Raw genomic sequence first — 6,556 nt, forward strand, 5'->3', positions numbered from 1 at the left:
CTTGTAACTGACGGAGGGAAAGGGACAGAAAGTGAGTAGAAAAGAGAGAGCACTCATGACATGGAGCCCAGAATCCTAAAACCTCCCTACACTAGGATATAAGTCCAAGGTGAAGGAGAAGGTCCCTCAATAGGCTTGGGGGATGCAAGAAAGAAGGGACATGTGCTTCATTTCTCACCAACATGCTGAAGTGACCATCCCACAGGTGTCCCCAAGCCTCTAGAGCACTGGAGAACAGAGTAGAGATGGCTGCCAAGGGTGGTTGGGCACAAAGTCTTGAGCTGGTCTCACAAAGTCCCTGCATGCCTCCAGGCCCCACGGAGAAGCCTGATGTTTTTGTTTGTTTGTTTGTTTGTTTTTCTGCATCCCAGAGAGTTGTGTGGATATGACACCAAGATGCTATGGGTTAGGGGCCACTGTCAACAAATCCCATATGCCGGAGGTGTAGGGGACCAGCTGGAGCCTCAGATGCCTCAGAAGATGCCTGGGGATGTAACATGTGTGAGGTCGGGATAAAATAGCTTATTTCAGAAGATGCCAGGGAAGAATGAAACACTTTTGGAAGACTATGTGTTCAAGGGCCACACTATTCCTCTAGTGACATGACATCATGAAACCACCACTCGTGCCAAACCCCAGACAAAACTAAAAGTCAACCATGGAAAAAGAATGGGGAAAGAAGAAAATCCCAAATTAATTAATGTAGTCGACCCCCAAGAATCACATAATTTTAAAACTGGAATTGGGGGGGGGATTGCTTAGGAGGTTGTTTATCTGGATTCTTTCTTACTAGAGAGAAGTAGAGTGAGCCCAAGAGAAGTTTAACTGTTTGCGCACAGACTTGGTTTCAGAAGTCATGGCAGTTTTACAGGTAGCTGAACTAAGATGTTACTTAAAATCACTTGGTCTGTGAGAGCCTTTATAAAACAAGAGATTCCTGGTACATTCAGTTGAGCCCTGGATACCCAGCCCACTTTGCTGCAACTTGCTTTTGTCCCTGTCCGTGTGAATATTGCATTATTTTTTCTAGCTGCAAAGAATGCTCAGTTGTGCAAGAAGTGTAATTCCTGGGGCTCCTGGATGGCTCAGTCAGTTGGGCGGCTGACTTTGGCTCAGGTCATGATCTCGCAGTCCATAGGTTCGATCTCTGCATCATGCTCTGTGCTGACAGCTCAGAGCCTAGAGCTGCTTTGGATTCTGTGTGTGTTTCTCTCTGCCCCTCCCTGACTCACGCTCTGTCTCTCTCTCTCTCAAAAATGAATAAACATTAAAAAAAAAAAACTTTAAAAAGAAGTGTGATTCCTTATTCCTGTAGCTCAACTTTGTTTTTACCTTCGGTCCCTATTCTACTGGAGGTGAACAACTTGATCTTGCTAATGCTGAATAAAATGCATTTGATTGAATGATGGTTGGGTACCATGCTTAAGTATGGTTTGAGTTTTAGGAGTTGGGTGTATATAAAGAAAGGTAAATATGGAAGGCACTGGATTCTTTTAAAACATAGATAAATGCCTAACTTGGCACTTTCTCTGGAAGCAGTCATGGAAACTCACCCACAGCTTGGTTAAAGAATAATGGAATGTTCCTCACTACTGACAATCGTCTGTATACTCTCTCCTGCTCTGACCCATGCCTGGATAGGCACCTTCTTCATCTGTTTCCATCACCTTCTTACCATTCCCATCCTCCCGCCAGGCCAGGCTGGTGGCAGCCTCTGACTCTTACTGAAAAGTCTCATTGCTACAGATTGAGTATATTGAAGTTCTTCTCACAATTTCCTTAGGGAGAATTATAACATAAAAAAAAAAAAAAAGAACCTTATTCTTTTGCACGCATATATCCAGTCATTGGAAAGGCTGTTTGTCAGAAAGGCTATTTCTCATTTCATTTGTGTTGGCACTCCTTTCTAGAATCAACTAACCATCAAAACCCTAGAGGGGAAAGCAGGAAAAAAACCTCTGACCTCAGCCACAGCAATTTCTTACTTGACACATCTCCAAAGGCAAGGGAATTAAAAGAAAAAATGAACTATTGGGACGTCATCAAGATAAAAAGCTTCTGCACTGCAAAGGAAACAATCAAAAAACTAAAAGGCAACCAACGGAATGGGAAAAGATATTTACAAATGACATATCGGACAAGGGTATCCAAAATCTATAAAGAACTCACCAAACTCTACACCCGAAAAACAAATAATCCAGTGAAGAAATGGGCAGAAAACATGAATAAGCACTTCTCTAAAGAAGACATCCGGGGGCGCCTGGGTGGCGCAGTCGGTTAAGCGTCCGACTTCAGCCAGGTCATGATCTCGCGGTCCGTGAGTTCGAGCCCCGCGTCGGGCTCTGGGCTGATGGCTCAGAGCCTGGAGCCTGTTTCCGATTCTGTGTCTCCCTCTCTCTCTGCCCCTCCCCCATTCATGCTCTGTCTCTCTCTGTCCCAAAAATAAATAAACGTTGAAAAAAAAAATTTAAAAAAAAAAAAAAAAAAAAAAAAAGAAGACATCCGAATGGCCAACAGGCACATGAAAAGATGCTCAATGTCGCTCCTCATCAGGGAAATACAAATCAAAACCACACTCAGATATCACCTCACACCAGTCAGAGTGGCCAAAATGAACAAATCAGGAGACTATAGATGCTGGAGAGGATGTGGAGAAACGGGAACCCTCTTGCACTGTTGGTGGGAATGCAAACTGGTGCAGCCCCTCTGAAAAACAGTGTGGAGGTTCCTCAAAAAATTAAAAATAGATCTACCCTATGACCCAGCAATAACACTGCTAGGAATTTACCCAAGGGATACAGGAGTACTGATGCATAGGGGCACTTGTACCCCAATGTTTACAGCAGCACTGTCAACAATAGCCAAACTATGGAAAGAGCCTAAATGTCCATCAACTGATGAATGGATAAAGAAATTGTGGTTTATATACACAATGGAATACTACTTGCAATGAGAAAGAATGAAATATGGCCTTTTGTAGCAATGTGGATGGAACTGGAGAGTGTTATGACAAGTGAAATAAGCCTTACAGAGAAAGACAGATACCATATGTTTTCATTCTTATGTGGATCCTGAGAAACTTAACAGAAGACCATAGGGGAGGGGAAGGAAAAAAAAAAAGTTAGAGAGGGAGGGAGGCAAACCATAAGAGACTCTTAAAAACTGAGAATAAACAGGGTTGTTGGAGGGTGGGAGGAAGAGGAGGGTGGGTGATAGGTATTGAGGAGGGCACCTGTTGGGATGAGCACTGGGTGTTGGATGGAAACCAATTTGACAATAAATTTCGTATTAAAAAATGTAAGGTTATTTTTTAGGATCTAAGTTCTCTTCCATTCTATATGTCTCTCCTTGTGCCAGTACTATACTGCCTTTATTGCTATAGCTTTGTAGTTAAGTTTTAAAACCAGGAAATGTGAGTTCTCCAACTTTGTTCTTTTCTGCAAGAATGTTTTGGCTATTTTGAGCGTCCGGCATTTCCGCGAGTTTTAGGATCAGGTTGCCAATTTCCTCAGATAAGGTAATTGAAATTTGATAGGATTACATGAAATCTAAAAATTGACTTGGGGAATATTGATATATAAACAATATTAAGTCTTCCAATTCATTAATGCAGAGTACTTTTCCATTTTTAAGGTTTTAACTAATTTCTTGAACAGTGTTTTGTGCTTTTCAATATACAAGTCTCACATTCTTTTTTGTTTAACTTATTCCTAAGTATTTAAATCTCTTTGATGCTCCTATAAATGGTCTTGTCATCTTAATTTCCTTTTCATGTTAATTGCTTGGGTATAATAATACAATTGCTTTTAGAATATGGTTCTTGTATCCTCATAAACTTTCTTCTCTCTTTAAATGTTTACTTATTTTTAAGACAGAGAGAGAGAGCAAGTGGGGGAGAGGCAGAGAGAGGGAGACATAGAATACAAGTTTTTCTTAATTCTCTCACCTCAGGTTGAGGAAGTTTCTTCCTATCTCTACTTTGATGAGTATTTTAATCATGAAAAGATGTTGTATTTTGTCAAATGCTTTTTTGCATCTATTGAGGAGATTATGTGTGTTTGTTTTTTAATAGGGTGTATCACTTTTATAATTTTTAAATGTTAAACCAATCATCTATTCCTTGGTCATAACCTTGTTATGTTACCGGATTCAGTTTTGCTAGTTGAGGATTTTTGCATCCATATTCATACAGGGCATTGATCTGTAGTTTTTTCTTGTGATATCTTTGTTTGGTTTTGGTATAGGGTAATAGTGGGAATAAGTTCGGAAGTCTCCCAAGCTCTTTAATTTGTTTGCTAGAATTTGTGAAGGATTAGCTTTAAACTTTCTCTAAATGTTTGATAGGATTTATCAGTGAAGCCATGTAGGCCTTTTCATTGTTGGAAGTTTTAAAATTATTAATTCAATATCTTTATTTGGTTAGGGTTATTCAGATTTTCTATTTCTTCTTGAGTTATTTTTGGTAGTCTTTGTCTTCCTAGGAATTTGTTTATCATCTCAGTTAGCTAATTTGTTGGCATACAGCTGTTTATAGTATTCCCTTACAATCCTATTCTTGTAGGATCGATAGTGATGTCTCCTCTTTCATTTCTGATTTTAGCACTTTGAATCTTTTTCTTTCTTAGTCTAGTTAAAGGTTTATGTAGATTTCGTTGATCTTTTCAAATGTCTGACTTACCATTTTTAAGAAAATCATAGAGAGGAGAGAAAAGGAGAGGACAATATCTTTTGAGACTATCCCTTATAGTCCCATATCTGATTAGGGAAAGTATTACTAACAAAGGAGTCATACTTTAGTATTATAGTATGATTAGCTAGAATCACAGCACAAATACAGGAAGAGATGAATCATAGTTCAGATGATGTGATTTAAAGAATTATATGTTGCTTGTGGGATTCCAGTGAGACTTATTGAAAAATCTCTTATTTCACATTAAGTGATAAGCTCACAGATGTGCACAGGGAACATAAATCTCTTTCTTTGAAACTGCATTTTATTTCATGGTAGCTATAAGTGTTGTGGAAAGCATTTTTTGACTAATAGGACACTGAGGTGGTCTCTTCATGTCTGAGAGACTGGAAAAGATTAATGTGTGGCTTAACGAATGGTGGTTAGATGTGTAGAGTTTGGCTCCTTTCAAGGTATATCATCTTTAAGTTGGGTTCTTTGGGGCAGATTGGTATAGCAGTTAAGAGGATGGGTTTGGAATCTTTACAGATCTGCATTGTTAAAAATAGCAGTGTGACCCTAGAGAGGTTATTCAACAACTGAAAGTCTGAGTTTCCTACTGAATAGACTGGTGTCATAATTAAATGAGATAAAGCATCTAGATGTTCAGCATGTATTATTGGTGATGGTGGTGCTGACGATGACGATGATGACAGTGATGATGACGATATAGGGTAGTGAACCCCATGCATATGTACTTACTTGGCTCTTTCGGGAGATGTTGCTAATTTCAAGCCTATTACCTTTCCTGACTGAACTGCAGCCCTTCAGTCGACTGCTTTTTGCCCGTAGCTTTCCTACTATGAGCTTTATTTTGCTGTCCTACCTGGGATTTTTTCCACTCACCATTCAGAACTTTCAGACTTTTCTTTGGATCAGAGTACTCATAATTCCTTCTTCCCCCCACCCCCCATTATGGTCATATCAATTCCTAATTATCTGCTGGTATTCATAAAGTACTCTTACTTTGCATCATTCATTCCCTCAATTGATTCCTAAACAAACATTTCTTGTAATTGTAAAACATCTACCTAGAAAGTTGAGGGAAAGGGGTAGTTTCTTTTTTCAGTGTTAATCAGAGAAAGACTGAAAGTGATGCCTTATGACTAACTTTTGAAGAAATGAGAAATGAAAAGAATTCATGCTGATGAAGTCTTTGTCTGAAGTTGGTGGGTTAGCATTAAGTACAGACTGCCAACATTTTTTTTCATTATCTTGACTAAAAATTTCATTTTCCAAGTGATGAAATTAAAAATTTCCAGGTTACAATAACTTTAAACACTGCAAAATATATTTTTGGATCCATTTTTCAGTTCATTTGGGAATGTGAAACACAGTGATGAATTATCATCTTGATGACCAAACAGGAGAAAAAATGCTATGCTGCAGTGAACCAAAATCAATGGGAATGCAGAGGGGGGCAGGGAGGAAAACCACAACTTATATCTATGGACAAGGAAATGACCATGAAAAACATTTATAATAATAATTATTATTATTATTAATTTATTTTTTTTGCTAAGTGAAGGACAAATAAAAATTCACATAAAGTAAGGAGGAAAGATAGACGTAAGGAATATTTGTCTACCATAAATTTGGACTAAATGCAGACTGTAGTGAGGACTGTTTCCTTCATAACCTCCTTCCATCAGTAAGGGGAGTTTTTTAAATCATTCTAGGGAGCGGGCAGCTTTGTTTCTTCTTTGATAGATACTTATCTCTTTCATCCTCACCTCCTTACCTATCTCCTGTTGGGACACGATGCTCAAGGTCTGCATCTACACAGCAACAGAATAGGAGGCTGCAAGGGGAAAGTCTCAATACACT

The sequence above is a fragment of the Prionailurus bengalensis genome, chromosome A1, assembly GCF_016509475.1.
Source record: "Prionailurus bengalensis isolate Pbe53 chromosome A1, Fcat_Pben_1.1_paternal_pri, whole genome shotgun sequence".
Lineage (NCBI taxonomy): Eukaryota > Metazoa > Chordata > Mammalia > Carnivora > Felidae > Prionailurus > Prionailurus bengalensis.